The sequence below is a fragment of the Equus przewalskii genome, chromosome 25, assembly GCF_037783145.1.
Source record: "Equus przewalskii isolate Varuska chromosome 25, EquPr2, whole genome shotgun sequence".
Lineage (NCBI taxonomy): Eukaryota > Metazoa > Chordata > Mammalia > Perissodactyla > Equidae > Equus > Equus przewalskii.
This window is the reverse complement of record NC_091855.1, coordinates 38,138,187-38,153,753: the sequence shown is the minus strand read 5'-3', so window position 1 is coordinate 38,153,753 and position 15,567 is coordinate 38,138,187. Positions and strand designations below refer to the sequence as shown.

The 15,567-nt window shown below is 53.4% G+C and overlaps 1 protein-coding gene across 2 annotated transcripts in view; it reads right to left on the bottom strand.

Moving 5' to 3' along the window:
* Positions 1–10,076, bottom strand: part of BDKRB2 (bradykinin receptor B2) — a 29,152-nt gene extending 19,076 nt beyond the window's left edge. The window contains exon 1 of one of the 2 annotated variants that reach the window (XM_008537687.2): positions 9,721–10,076. The gene's annotated coding sequence lies outside the window, so the exon portion shown is untranslated. The remainder of the gene's footprint in view (positions 1–9,720) is intronic. The other variant, XM_008537686.2, reaches the window with a different exon arrangement.
* Between the last annotated feature and the right edge of the window lie 5,491 nt (positions 10,077–15,567).

Sequence of the window (15,567 nt, the reverse complement as noted above, 5' to 3'; positions counted from 1 at the left end):
CTACACAGGACAGGAGCCCTTCTAACTCCTGTTCATCCTTCAGATCCAGCTTAATGTCACCTCCTCCAGGAGGCCTTCCCAGGCCCCATGGAGTCCTTTCTGCAGAAAGGCCCCCAGCCCCTGTGCTCCCGTTATGAATGGTTCTCAGCACACTTTATGTAAACAGCTCACTTAACAGTCTTTCTCCCTGCCAGGCTGAGAGCTCTGTGACCGCCCCAAATGGCTCTGTCGTCCCCTCCACTGTATCCTCTCCTCCTAGCACTGGGCCTGGCCCATGGCAGGTGCTCAGGGAATATTTGCTGAAAGGATAAATAATATAATGATGAGGATGATGTTGACAGCAAATGCACATATCATCTGCCATATGCCAGCTCTGTTCTGAGCACATAAATATTAACTCATTTAATGCTCACAACAACTGCAGGCAGGCACTGACATCCCCATTTTACAGACAAGGAAACTGAGCCTCAGCAAAACTCAGCAGCAGAGCCAGGCCTGGGACGCTGTGCTAACTGCTCGCAGGTCCTTGGGCCTCCCTCCGTCCTGTAAGAAGGGGGAGCTCACGGCATCGTCCTCATTTCAATAAACAGCAACACGGGCTCAGATTCCAGCAAGAGGCTTGTCACAGTTCAGGTAAAGGGCCTGGGACAAGGCCATCGGCTATTAAGTGAGCAGATGGGGTAGGATTCGAACTCATGTTTCTCAAAAGCAGAAGTGCTTTGTAAACTGCCAAGTACCACAGACATGTCAGAGCCATAGAATTTTCGAGCGGAAGAATCGTGCCATTTAGAGAGTTTTTTAGTCCAACCCTCACTTAACAGGTAAGGAAACTAAAGTTCTGAGAGGGAGATGACCCGTCCTAAATCCTGCACGAATGTCCTGGCCCCACTCCTCCGCACTTGCCACCACCCCACCATGCCGATTACTTAGCAGCAATGGGCACTGCACTTTACAGTTTATGAGAGGGCGGTCTGCGCATCGGTGCTCTCCCTGATCCTCACAACTGTCCTGAGAAGGGCCTGTTATGCCTATTTTCACACGAGGGACCTGAGGCTCAGAGAAGTGATTCTTCCAAGGTCATAGACTCAAAGCGGGGACCCGGGTAACCACTCACAAAGCCATCAGAGGGAGGAAAAGAACCAAGAAAGAGCCGAGTTGTTCTTGGTCAAGTGTATAAGGCAGATCTCCCTGGAGGGGCCTGGAGGTTGGGGCTCAGGAAGGGCTCATGAACCTCCCCCCCGACCCCCGTCTGCCGGCACCTATGGGGCTGCTCTCTCAGAGCCCAGGGGCTTCTTACTAACATGATCTGTCCCTCTTTGGGGTTCCCACAAAGGTGCCCTGGTGGCCAAATGCCAGCCAGGGGCCAGGGCTGCCGGGAGGGCTGGGGTGACAGACAGACCTGGCTCGACCCCAGCTCCTCACTTCTCTCTGAAGCTCCACTTCCTCAGTGGCAAGTTGGGGATAGTCATAGTGCCCCCTGTCGGGCGTCGTGAGATGAAATGAGCGAGGGGGTCAGACACCTAGCCCAGGGGCTGGCACCCAGCCGGCGTCCACCCCTGGCAGCTGCCATCAGAGTTGTTATTGTTGCTGTTACTATTATGGTTATTATTAGACTACCCTGGGCCACTGACTCAGCATGTGCCTTTGGGCAGGTGGCTTTCCCTCTGCCAGCCTCAGTTTCCATCTGTAGGGCAAGGAGTAGGTGATGACACAGGTTATTTTGCAAGGTCCTTCCAGCCTGGACAGTCTGTGATTGGCACCTTTCTAAATCTGTCCATTCTGATGCCAGGATGGGTCTCACATTGTAGCAACTTTCTATTAATACGTATTCTAGTCATTGCTGTTTGCACGTGCATGCATACACACACACACACATGCAGACACACACAGGTGTGCACTTCTTTTTCTTTACGCCCATCCTGACTTCCGCATGGTCAGTCCTTTGAGCGTAGGGCAGAATCTTGCTTCTCTGAATCCCCTGTCCTGGCGCAACAGAGCTGCTCATTGAATGTTTGCGGAATTGCATTGCTCTTTGCAGTGGTGAGTTCCCTGTCACTGGAGGTATTCAAGTAAAGTCTGGCAATGTTTTTGGTGTATTTGGACCGAGATTCTTTAAATTCTATGAATTTAAGCACTAGGACTATATATGGCTGCCCCATCCAACACCAGAGCCCCCTTCATCCCTCGGCCTTTCGGGTTCAAGACACATATATTAAATTTGTATGATTCAAAGGTACTGGAGTGTATGTCAGGAGAGTCACAGATCTGCTCTCCCTTAATTCTCCAAGCAACACTGTAAGAGGAGTACACTGGGTGTGACCTCATTCAATTTCAGGGTGAAAAATGAACTTCAGAGAGGTCACCACCACCCCCCAGAAGGCCACCCAGCTGTGAAGTGCAGAGTTCAGCCTCAGACCACCCAAAGCGTGCACTTATTCTATCCCATCTGACTTGCTTCTTGGGGCGGGGGGCCCGGGAGGGGTGAGGAAAGAAGGGGGAAGCATGGTTATCTCTACTGTGCCACCCTGCAGAGGGTCCGTGGTTTCAGCCCAGCTGGCAAGGGGTCTTGTGACCTGGTCCAGGGCTCAGAGGCCTTTGCAGATCGTGCCTGGGAGCGCAGATAAAGGGGTTTATCATTTCTGGCGCTAAAGGAAGTGGAAAATTCCTGTTTCCCAAGCAGGGCTTCAAGAAGAATTTCTGACATGCAGGAGCTTGCCTAGCCCCCTTGTATTTCACAGTTTGGGGACCAGAAACAAAAGCCTCTGAGATGCCCCACCTGGCCCACTGTGCCTCTGTGCCAGGCAGAGGCCCTGCTCCAAGCCTGCTGTGGGGTAAGTGGGGCCATGGTTCTGTGTCTCTGCTTCCTGCCAGGTCCCTTAACCTCTCCGAGCCTCTGTTTCCTTCTCCACGAAACGGGATGGGTTATTGTAGGTGCTCACTCAATATCAGGGGCACTATGAGTAGGAGTTGGCGTCTGATGCGATGCTAGCACCCCGTCTCCAGCCTCCGGCTGCCTGGCTCGATTCCTGTAGGCAGCTCTGGAGCCAAGACAATGTGAGAACGATCTGGTCTGCAGGTGTTTCCTGGGCCAGCCACAGACAGAGGGGCAGGCGGATAGTAGCTTGGATGTCTTCTCTGATTAGGCTCAAGCAGGAGAGGGCTGAGTAGCTCCCCAACTTGTCTCCAGAAAATTCCATTTTTGGATAATTCGGCAAAGCAAATCAAGAATGTAGAAAATGCCCTTTCCTTTTTGCTTGGGATTTCTGAAAATAGTCAAAAAGAAGAGAAAAGCCTTGTGCATGGAGATGCTCATCATCATTTAGAAGAGGAAAATAAGAAAAGCTGAGACTTTTAGGACAGGGTACTTGTTAAATATGTGAAAATGATGCTCCAAAGAGTTCATCAAAAAAGAGAATACTTCTGACATCATGTCAAGTGGGAGTAAAAGCTGGGCGCTGAACTGTATATACAACATGATAAGAAAAAATCTGGAAGGCAAGATACCAGATTATCACTGGTAGTGGCTGCCTTTGAGCCTGGGATCCCGGGTTGCTTTTGTGTTTTTTAATTCTTTGTGGTAGCCTCCAGTTTTTCTCTGAAGAACATGTATTACTTTGGTAATGAAAATATTTAAGTAAGCCAAGTGTTTTCTCCTGTTTGTTTAAGAATCGGGGATGAATTATGGGTTAGCTTACGTAAGAAAAATAATCAGCCAACTCATGCTCAAAGAAAGGACCTGCTTATGTGAAAACTGGTAAATAAATGCGTAATCATGTTTTCATTGAAAACAAAATGTTTAGAATATTCGAACTGTTTCTTCAATGATTTCCTGTTTTCCTCAACCACCCATGCTGAGCAGGTGGATCCAGTGGGGACAGTGGGGCCGTGGGGACAGCGCCCAGAGGAGTTGCTGTCGAGGGAAACTCTGGGAAGACGGGATTTCCTGCCGGGCTGCAAAAGCCACTTGTCACAAGGTTCAGACTGATTTTCTGAATTTGGTGTCCCAGTGAAACAAAGGAAAAGGACAGAGAAAATCCTTCCCCAGCCTCTGATCTTGATTTCCATTCACGCCTCTGTCCCCTGGGTTATGCTGTTGAGTGACTCTTTTCCTGATGGATGAGGAACTTTCACATGGAGTGTGTCTCACTCGTGAAGGGCCACTCTGAGTCGCAACCTGTTTCTCCCCTAAGTCTGCAGACGCTCCTCTGTTGGGTTTGATGCATTTGCTGCTGTGGAAAACCTGCAGCCAGCCTGACTTTTCTTTCTTTATATGCTTCCTTGGTCCCCCCACTTCTGGTTTATCTGGCTGCTTCACCTTGCCACCCTCTTAGGCCACGCTAAGTCCAGCCAGCTCTGGCCTGTGAGGCCAACCTGCTGTGTAAGGAAAGAGCCTGGACGAGGAGTTGCACGGGTGCCATTCAGATCCCAGCTCTGCCATTTATTAGCAGCGTGGCTTTAAGCGAGTGGCCCCCACTCTGAGCCTGGGCACTCCCCCTCGAAGGACTAGGAGCATTCTCTCCAGGGGGCAGAGGTGCGGTGAGGACCCAGTGGGATCACCCTGGCATCCAGGATCTCATTAGCCATTGGCTCCCTTTCTTGCCTCGGGAGTAACTGTCACCTGCTCTTCCCCCAGATCCAGGGATTGTCCTGTGAGGTGACTGCCCCCGGTGCCCCCACCTCCACCCCCTTGGCCACAGGCACCACAGTCCAAACAGACTCTCAGGAGACATTCCCAGGCCACTTGTGAGGAAAGTCCCTGAGGCTGATATTTATCCTCACGGTAAACACACATGTCCACTGCCCGGGGCGTGCAAGGCGTCCCAGCCAGACGAGTTAGCACCCAGCTGGGGCTTTGGGACTCTGCCCCAGCAGGGGAAGCGCCCCCGCTCAGGGTTCAGGCTCCCACCAGCATCCCTGCGGTTGGCTTCCGAAGAAGCAGCAGGAGGAGGAGTAAGAGAAGAAGCAGAAAAGGGAGAAGGAGGGGGAAGAGTGGGGATGGGGCCGAGGCACCATGGACCCGAGAGTCCATCTCTCCAGGAGCCCCGATACATTTCACAAGTCCCCTATTTTCCATTGCTGTGGCTGCCACAAAGGCTGTGTGAGGACCCCCTTGTCTGCAGGACCTTTCCCCGGTGTAAGCATACCTGGACCAGGTGTCCACACCCTTTTCCCACCTGGTCTGACTTTTCACCTCCCCTGTCATGTTCTTGCATTCTAGCCATTCATTTCTGGACATTTCTGGGCAGAAGGGACCCTAGAAGCCCCTTCTCTCACCCCTCGATTTACTAACAGGCAAAGTGGGCTCCAGAGAGGGGGACACTTGCGCCAGGTGCAGCCGAGAGGTGACGTCCCTCCCACCCCCGGGCTTCCTGGGAGGCAGCGCCCGTGCTGAGAAGGTGCAATTGCAGGGGTTCTGGAAGGACCCCAGTGACCTCCCCTCCGCAGTCAGGTGTCACCCCGCAGGCGTATTCCATGTGCACAGTAGATGGCGCTTCCCAGAACTTTGAGGTCCAAACCTGCCTCCAGGAGAGCTGGGCTGGGAGCCGCCTGAGGCCCCGAGTTCTCAGGGAGGGGGCCTCTGTCTGTGCCCGAGACGAGGTGGGAGGGGGCAGTGATGGAGCCCCGGGAGGGGTTTGGGGGCTGTGAGGACAGAGGTCTGGGAGGGTGGGCAGGGACAAGTTTGCTCCCCTCAGAGAGCCCCTTGCTAAGGCAGTTTGTCTCAAAGTGTGGACGGAGGTCCCCTGCTTCTAAGTCCCTGGAGATATTGGCAAGTCCTGGGGCACCCAGTCATCTCAGCGGGAGTCCCAAGGGAGGCCCCAGCGTCAACATGGGGGACCAACACCCGGGTGACTCGGATGTACAACAGAGTTTGAAAATGGCTGGTCTTCCCCCTTGAGGCCACATCCGCCCTGGAGTAGGCCACTTGGGGAACCCGCAGGAAAGAGGAGGAGACATGGCATCACGGGTGCAAATGACCGCAATAACAACCACAGGAGCGCTGCAGCTGCTCCAGGGCCTGGCACTCTACAGTTTACAACCCCTCATGAGACATCCGGCGCAGGCACTGCTGATTTTCAGATTCGGACCCATGAGGCTCAGAGAAGCAAAGTGACTTGCCTTAGTTTGCTCAGCTAGCTAGAGGGTTTGGGTCTGGGTCTGGAAGTCAGCTCTCTGCGCCCCACCTCACAGCGCTCCACGGGCCACAGGGATCAGAGAGGCCGCGAGGTGTTGGGGGTGGGTGGGGCGGAAACCTAAAATCTGAGCCCCTAAGGGAGGTATGACAGGGCACCTGCTGTCGCCGCCCAGAGATGCACGGCCTGGGAACATGAGCATCATGGGGGTGCCCTTTCTTTTCCCAGGAACCCCAAAACCACAGCGGCCCCGCTGCAGGACACAGACAACCCTTCTGGTAGACACAGGCTCTTGTTCCTGTCCCCGTAGGCCATCCCTCCGCTGGGTGGGCACCTGTGGGAACCTAGCACCTGCTTGCCCCCCATCAGCACCGTCTGAGTTAAACCTCGCCAGGGTCCTAGAAACAGGAATGACTATTCCCATTGTACAGCTGAGAAAACCGAGGCTCAGAGAGCAGCTCTAGCCAGGAAAGCATCAGGATTTGAACCTGGAGCTCATGTTTGTTCCACCCTGCTTTGTATTCTGATGATTTTTTGGGAGGTTCACATTATTCTAGCCTCCAGAACCCCACAGATCCCACTTTGATGACAGAGTCAAAGAAACAGCTGACTTCGTGGGTTTGTTGTGGAAAGCGTGTTTTGATTAAGGAGCTGTGGATGTTTAGCTCAGGGAGGACCAATAAGGACCAGACTTACTCAGGGCAACTCCGAGAAATAGAAAGCGGACCGTCGCTCAGGGGGAGGGGAGTTTAGCTTCAGTCTAAGGAGGGACTTTTTTGTGTTTTTGTTTTTTGTTTTTTTTTGGAGGAAGATTAGCCCTCAGCTAACTACTGCCAGTCCTCCTCTTTTTGCTGAGGAAGCCTGGCTCTGAGCTAACATCCGTGCCCATCTTCCTCTAGTTTATACGTGGGACGCCTACCACAGCATGGCTGCCAAGCAGTGCCATGTCCGCACCCGGGATCCGAACCAGCGAACCCCGGGCCGCTGAGAAGCAGAACGTGCGAACTTAACCGCTGCGCCACCGGGCCGGCCCCCTAAGGAGGGACTTTTTAACGGTAGAACTCTCCCGAAATAGAGCAGCTGGCCTTGTAAGGTAGTGAGCTCTCCATCTCCGGAAGCATGTGCACTGAGACACTCAGGGGTCAGGGCGTCCCTGGACCGGGTGGGTATTGGAAGTGACGCATTCAGGGTATCAAGTCTTAGTAAGTTCTGACCATTTGACTCATGGCCCTGAGATGCTCACGTGCCTTCTGATCTGCTCTGTGTGGCTTTTTTTTTTTTTAAATAGACTTTGTTTTTTAGGGCAGTTTTAGATTCACAGAAAAATTGAGTGAAAAGTACAGAGATTTCCCCTATACCTCCTGCCTTCACACACACATAATCTCCCCCGCTATCAACATCCCGCATCAGAGAGGTATATTTATTACAACCAATGAACCTACAGGGACACGTCATTATCACCCAGGTCCGCAGGGTGCACCAGAGTTCATTCTTTGTGTTGCGTGTTCTGTGGGTTTGCACAAATGTGTAACGACACGTATCCACCATGACAGTATCATCCAGAATCATTTCATTGCCCTGAAAATCCTCTGTGCTCCACCTGTTCATCCTTCTGTCCCCTAACCCCTGGCAACCACTGGTCTTTTACTGTCTCCATAGTTTTGCCTTTTCCAGAATGTCACATAATTGGAATCACAGTATGTAGCCTTCTCAGATAGGTTTCTTCCACTTAGTAGTATGCTCTGTGTGCTTTTAGTATCTGCTACGTGACCAATATTCATTTATCCATCCATCCATCCACCCATCCATCCATCCATCCACCCAACCATTCAGTCATTCAACAAACACTGACCAGTGTCCTCTTTGTGCTGGCTGCCATTCTCAGTGCAGAGGAGGCAGCCACGAAGGCACAGACGAGAACCCTATTTTCATTCTGAAAACCAGAGTGCCCTGGTGGGCCCGCAGGGCATCTCCCCTGCCTGGGGTGGCCTCTCCCTGACCACCTGGTGAGAAGGGAGCCCTCAGCTTTCCCCTCGCACCCCTCTGAACTTTTAATCTGAATGCAGTCACCATATTAGCTGAGACCACGTGGCCCAGCTATTTCCCCTGCTTGGTGCCCTTGGCCAGCGTCTCCTGAATTCCACCTAATCCCCAGTCCTCAGTCTCACCATCCAGGCTCAGTCAATCAATCGAACCTCCCATGTTGACTGGTGACGGGGCCCGAGTCCCATTGAGGTTGAGGCATTTTCCTGGAGGCTGAGCAAATGGTTTTGCTGAGGTTCCGTCCCTGCCCTGAGACTCGGTTTCCTCATCTGTACCACGAGGGGCTTGGAGCACACAGTTGCGAGGGTTTTGTGAATTCAGAGCCAAGCTGGAATGATACCCGGGGGTCCTGCCTGGGGAGCCAGCACATGCTTATTTTCAATGTTTGCCAAAACTCCTTCTCCCGGCTATTCCCTAGCCGCCCCCCGACTCCGGCCCCAGGCAGGGAAAAACAGCAAATCCTTCCTTCCAGCTTGTGGGGCTCCCAGTTTCGGAATGTTGTCATCACCCAGCATCACCATCGTCTCTCGCTCAGAGAAGGACTAAGAGGTGGGTTGGCCCAGGGGGCCCCGCTGTCCACACCTGGGCCAGAGCTCCCACATCCTGCACCCGCGGGAGCCACAGGCAACCTGTGACTCAGGGAGGCACATTCTAACCTGCCCAGGAGAGCAACACCCATCGCCCACCCAGCCCAGGCTCATGACACTCCCTGCCCTCAGCTGCTCTAATAATCGTTACCATTTATCGAGCACCGACTGCATATGCGGCGCTTCACAGGCATGAACCCGTTTCTATCTTTGCAACCACCCTGCCAGGTCATCTTTATGGCTCAGGAAACAGGGAGAAAATAATTTGCTCAAAAATGTTACCCAGGGGACGAGAGCAGAGCTGGGATTCCGACCCAGGGCCGGATGCAAAGCCTGTGCTCTGAACCAGCACACCTTTTATCCTTCCGACCCGGACAGCCAGGTCTGAGACAGGAGGGACGAGAAGCGTGAGCTGACATTTACAAACCTCCTCCCGGCTGCAGTCTGATCTAACCCCCGCCACCCCAGGGAGCAGGCGAGCAGAGTACTCTGCAGACAAACTGAGGCTCAGAGAGGTTAAGTAACTTGTCCCGCCTCACACAGGGCCCGTGAGTGGCAGAGCCATGAGTGAAAAGCTAGATTCCAGCCTCTAAACCCCACGCCCACCCCGGCTGTACCACACGTGCTCCTTGCTGCTTTAGTCCGAGGCGTCCACCCCGAATCTATAAAAATCAAATCACTAAGTCGCTCACACAAGTACACACATGCTGTCTGTCACCTCGATTCAGGAAGAAGACAAACATAGAACAAACAGGACAACTCCTCTTTCCAGTCACTTGTCAGGATGAGGGAAGGAAGGGAACTTTCCACAAACTCCCCGGGACCCGAGGAAAACTTCTCCCCCAGCCCAGGAATCGGCCCCTGTGACACCCACCTGCCAGCCCTCCCTCGGCGCTGGGACCTGCTGTCCTCTGGCAAAAGTGAGGCGGTGGCTGGACCAGCCCCTGCCCAGCACCTACCTTGTCTGAAGCAAGCCGCGCGCCGGTCTCGGTTCCTCCCTTGGTTCAGCGGGGCCACCCGACGTCCCTGCCCCTCTGAGAAGCCGCCAGAGACGAGCGGAGCTGGAGTGGCAGCGGGAACAGCTCATCTTTCAAGGGCTGGGCGGTGATGTCATAGCCCTCCTGAGCACTTCCTCCCTCCACCTCCAGCCTGGCCCCGCGGTCCTGCCCAGTGCCGAGCCAGCGGGCTGCAGTGTCTAGGACCCAGGGCTGCAAAGTCCAGGTGGAGTGGCTGCAGCCGCTCAGGGCTCTGCCTGGAGAGTTTGGTGAGCCACACGGAAGGTTTCCAGATTAGCCCAAGCACTGTTCTATTGTGTAGACCGGCAGCTGCCCACTAGAGCCTCGGAGTGGCTATTGTGTCATGTCCTCTGCTGCCGGTCGGCCAGTCCTGGATTTCAGTCCCAGAGCTGTCACTTTCCTGGCTGAGGACCTTGGCAAGTTGCTTAACCTCTCTGAGCTGTGAAATGGAGCTGATGGTGACAAATCTCTGGGGGGGTGTGGTAAGGATTGACAACCGCCTGCCACGGATGTAACTCTTCCTCTGTGTCAGGCACTTTCCTAAGCACATAAATCCATCAACTTGCTAATCCTCACAGGAACCAGGCGGTCTGGCTCCAAGGTCCGTGTTCTTAACCACTACGCTATCCCCTTTCTCAATTAGATGAAATAGTGGCTGTGGCTAGTGGATGAGTAGCAGGTGGCTCCTAAATACTAGTTTTCTTCCTTCTGGCAATGAGGTAGGTGGCTGGCCCACTCCATATGTTAATAAAATTGTCCAATATAACGTGTATTGCCACCATTATTTTCCCTACATGATTGTTTTGTGTCTGAGTGTAGGTGCAAACAGCGGGCATTTACACGGAAGATGCACACAGACAGTGGGCAGGAGGAGCTCTGATTGTTTTTTTTTTATGCTGTGTATGCCTCCCGTGGGGTGACGGTGACAGAAACTCAGAGACACCTTCAGAGAATGAGTATCCTTCCCGGTCCTGTTTTCTGGCGACGGTTAAGTGTGCGTGTCCCACGGAGACACAACCATTTCTCTGGGGGTGTTTGGCTGTGGTCTCCTGCCCCTTCAACCCTGATCAGCTTTCTTGCCTTCACTCTGGAGACTTACTGACAATCCGCAGCACTCAACTCTCTCAGAAGCTTAGAGGCTGGAAAGCGCAGGGGCTTCAAACACTTTTTTAAAAAGCCTTAAGCCTTTCCTTCAAAAGAGAGCAGATGAAGTGGGCCTGGTGGATTGGGGAATGGACAGGGAGGCTGGAACCCCACCTGCTGTCTCCTGTTCCCCTGTATCTTCTCTGACCCAAGTCTACGAACCAGTGATGGGGTCTAATTCCATCAACATAGAGATGGGGAAACTGAGTCCCAGAAAGGTTTGTGGGGAGGCCCAAGATCTGGGCCTGGCTTGGCTGTGAACTGGTTGCATAGACTTCAGTAAAGTCCGTTCCCCGACCGGGGTGTCTCTGCTGACTCCTCTGCACACGCCATTGAGGCTCTTTAATCTGCAGGTTCTGACTTCCCAGGTGGGGACGGGCCTCTGTGGACAGGCTTCCCAGAGTCCATGAGCCCTCTAATGGTATATGGGACTGTGTGTCTGTGCTTCCTCCAGCGGAGAGGATCTGTGGCTTTCATCGAATTATTGAAGGGGTCTCCTATGATCCGAAGCTTGTGGAGACCCATCAGGACAGACAGAGACCTCATGGAGTCCCTTCCAGCCCAGACGTTCTAGGGTTCCACATCTATGAGAGGAGGATCCTCAAAAATCTGAATCCAAGGTCGATGATTCTGTAAATACCGTTGACTGACAGAGCTTCAAAAGGCGTCCATCCGTCCATCCATCTACACACTTCTCCATCCACGACTGTAATATAGCTTTTTTAAAAAAAGATGTCTTGACCCAGTGTTGGAGTCCTGGCTGGAGGCTGGTCAGCTCTCGAGCAGCTGTTTGCAGTCTAATCACTTCCCTTATCAGACTCTCACACTCTGGTCCCGAATCTGCAACCGCCCTAATCACCCCAAGGCTGGGTACCTCATCACTATGGACAGCCCCTAGACCTGGAACTTGAAAAATTATTCAAATTAGCCAATCCTCAGGGAGTCTGAGAAACCAGTTTCCCATACATAAGCGGCTGCCTACAGCACCAGCTTGCTGTTCACCTCTCCCCAGGTGCACCCCTGTATGGCCCTGCCTGGAAGCCTTCTCTCTTTTGGAACTAAAGTAACAAAAAGTTTTGCCTTTCATCTATCCAAGTGCCATTGTATTGTGTCCTGCTATCAAAAGAATCTTCAAATCAAATCTTATAAAACAATTACCCACTCTTCCATTCACCTACACTTCTATCTACCCATTCATTCATCTACCCACTCACCCACTCACCTGTCTATTCACTCATCCATCCATCCATCCAGGCATGTATGCATTGATCCACCCACCCATCCACTCATATATCAGGCATCCACATAGCTGGCTGTGCATTGTTAGGCAAAAGTGAATGAATCAGACCCACTCATGCCTAGGAGGAGCCTGTCACTGAGGTCAGTGCCCTGCCTAGGGGCAGAGCCAGGGTGGGGAACCATTTCAAAAGGAAGCTCCTTATGGACTCAGTAACAACCCACACTAATTAATATCTCCATTAGCATGTCTTTCGTACTTCATTTTTGTTATGAGAAAATTTGGCTAAACCCTTCCTGCAAAATCTCCTTAGCCACTGACTAATACCCGACCCCATTCAGCCCTGCCAGGACTCCGGGCCTCAGCCAGCTCAGCTGCATTCAGTGGGATCACGTTATTCCTGTATAACCCTGACGGCCTTCCACCAAGCCAGGGCGTCTTTCTGTGGCGTGCTAAGAACCTGCCCTCCTGCCCTCTGGCCTCTCCAGCTTCACGTCCAGTCCCTAAGCTTCAGCCACATGGAACCACCCAAGGCTCCTGAACGTGGCAGGATGGCTCTTGACTCTGGACCTTTGCATGTGCTGTGATCTCTGCCTGGAGCTCCCTTCCTTTGTGTCCACTTGGTGACTCCTGCCCTTCTCTTAGGAGGCTGCTCAGGAGCCCTTCCTGATGCGTCTGGTAGGGCTCTGTGTCTTGTCAGCACTCAGCAGCCTGACTGCCTCCCACTGCAGCCCCACTGGATGTGAACTCCAGGAGGCAGGGACTGCTGTCTGACTTATTGCTATTTATTTCCTAGCACATAGTAGGCACCCTGTGAACACCTGCTGATGGAATGAAGACAAAACCCAGCCTATGAGAAAAATCCAACTCCTTGGGGTGAAGAAAAGACCAAACAAGACAGAATAGCACAAAAGCAGACTATAGATGTGTATGCTCACATTTGTTTATGCATGTCTGCCCCTCCACCCCAGCGTTTCAGAACATTCTCTCCAAATGTCTGTGTGTGAGGCTTAGGTCCTCAACCCCCCGGCAAGGCCATTGTCCATCGGTCTCCAGGCGTGGGCTGAGCTTTTGTCCAGAGCTCCACATCCTGACCGGAAAGCCACCCCCTCTTCTCTGTTCCACACGCCCCAGACGGACGGGTCCTGGAAAACTGGAAGGCGGGACCAGAAGGTAAGTCTGACTTTGATTATAGCAAAACATGTGCAAAGCCTGTAGTTTGACTGGTTGGCGCCAACACCCACACTTGTGGACCCTGCAGAGCACATCCCCACTGCTGTGCAACCCTCTCCGTCCTGCCTCTGTCCCACCCCGCAGGCCTCCTGTGCAGCCCTGTGTTGCTCCAAGTAAAGGAAAATAAAAAATTTAATTTTTAATTAAATCAGCACTCATCTTACCATTCATCTTTATATTGCTCAACGCCAATACCAGCGCATTTAACCCCTACGCGAAATCACCAAAACGACACAATTCACGTGTCACAGCTTGATACGTGCCTGTGCAATTTGTTCTTACCAGAACAGTGGAAACACGGCAGAAGACAAACTCGTCTGGAAAAATTTGTATTTAACCTCTCGATAGGAGCATTTCCCCCACAGTTTCTGTCCGACTTGGCTTTCCCCCACAACCCCCTCCTCCGATTCCAGGAGGGAGTGAACCCCTCACTGTTCCTGGGGCAAAGACGGCCGGAGGGGCTGGGACAGGGCCTTGGGGGGAGGCCAGTCCTGCCTCCGTCCCTCTGTCCGTCTCCCTGCTGCCCTGGGAGATGGATGGGGGGGCGTGGTCCTGTGGGGCTGGCAGATCATAGATCACCCCAGGTTTGGCGGGAACCAGCCCTTGGTCTGCCAGTCAGCCTGGTCACGCTTCCTAACGCTGTCCTTGGCCGCCGGCTGTCGCCGGTAGGCCTTGAGAGGTGGTGACTCACTTCCTGCTGCGGGGGGTGGGGGTTGGGGGGCTTCCAAGGCTGGGAAGTCCTCAGGAGAGGAACGGAGGCTGGTTCCTGGCATCCCTTGGTCCTCTCCCGGGACTGACTGCTGAGACAGGATCCCCCGGGAGCCGGCTCCACCCGCAGGGTCCTCGAACCCCCCACCGAACCTGGGACCCCCTATTCCTGTCCTAGCCTTGGCACCCAGCTGTCTGGTTAACCAGCTTGGAGCCCCCCAGGCAGGCACAGTGCCCGGGCCTCTCCTCTCCCCTTCCCACTCCCTCCTTGTCATCTCCATCAGAAAACCCAGGCTGGGGAGGGAAGTCCCTGCAGGGGGTGGTGGAGTTGGGATTTGATGGGGTCTGCTGTAGCTTCTCCTCAAAGGACTTGCGGAGGCCGGGAGGAAGCTGCAGTGATTGGCTGGAATGTTTGGAGCTGTGAAGGAAAGGGGAGCAGGAAGGACATCAAATTGCCCTCCTCCTCCCATCCCAGATCGGGGCTCCATCCCTTGGCCACCAGTGGTGGTACGGTGGGCCTGGTGCTCGGGCAAGACACAGCAGGGAGGGCTTGGCACCTGGAACAGCCCCCTGCATGACCTGGCTGTGTCCACCTGTCCTGTCTGTCTACCAGTCGGCCCCTTGGCCACCTAAGTCTGTGGCCCACTGCACCTCTGATCTGGGCTCACACTGCGCTCTGCTACGCTGTTCCCTCACCTGGATTCCTTTCCCCTCAGCTCTGCACGCCCACTCCCATTGCTCTCTAGCGCAGCACGGTGCCTCTGCTCCAGAAGCCCCCCTCCTCTCTGAGCTCACGGGTACAGTCGCTCACTTTCTGTCTGTGTTCTGCAACAGCCCCATGACTCGTCTTCCTTTAGGGCTATGGGGCCAGGTCCTCTTGTACCCGAGTCATTTCTTAGTGCGGTGGCTCCGCACATGTGACTCTAACTGCCTTGTCCATCAGTTCCCTTTCCTAACACGGAGACAATAGCTCCTGCCTTGCAGATTGTGAAACTCAGAAAAGATGATTGAGGCAGGGACAGCAGAGCGACAGGCACAAGGCAGGGGTGGACGCAGAGGTACCAACCTTGACTTCAAGCCCGGTGCTGCCATCACAAGTGGCACAAACTTGGGCACGAACCCCAGGTTCCTCGTGGTAAAATGGGGGTTTCAACAAATCCACCATAGGTGGCCGAGGGGGAATTTGGGTCACGCTCAGCCCTCACCAAATTGTTCCTCTCTTCTCGGCGTGTGGACCATAAGCACGCTCCCTTCCATCCTTTTTAAAAAATTGAGGTGAAATTCACATAACATAAAATTAGCCATTTTAAAGCTTGCTGTCTGGTATCACTTGGTGCATTCGCAGTTTTCTGCAGCCGTCACTTCCGTGGACAGAGCACATTGGTTTACGCGGTCATCAGCTGATGGGCATTTGGGCTGGCATGAATAAGGCTGCCATGAACATTCAGGTACAAGTATTTGTTTAGTCC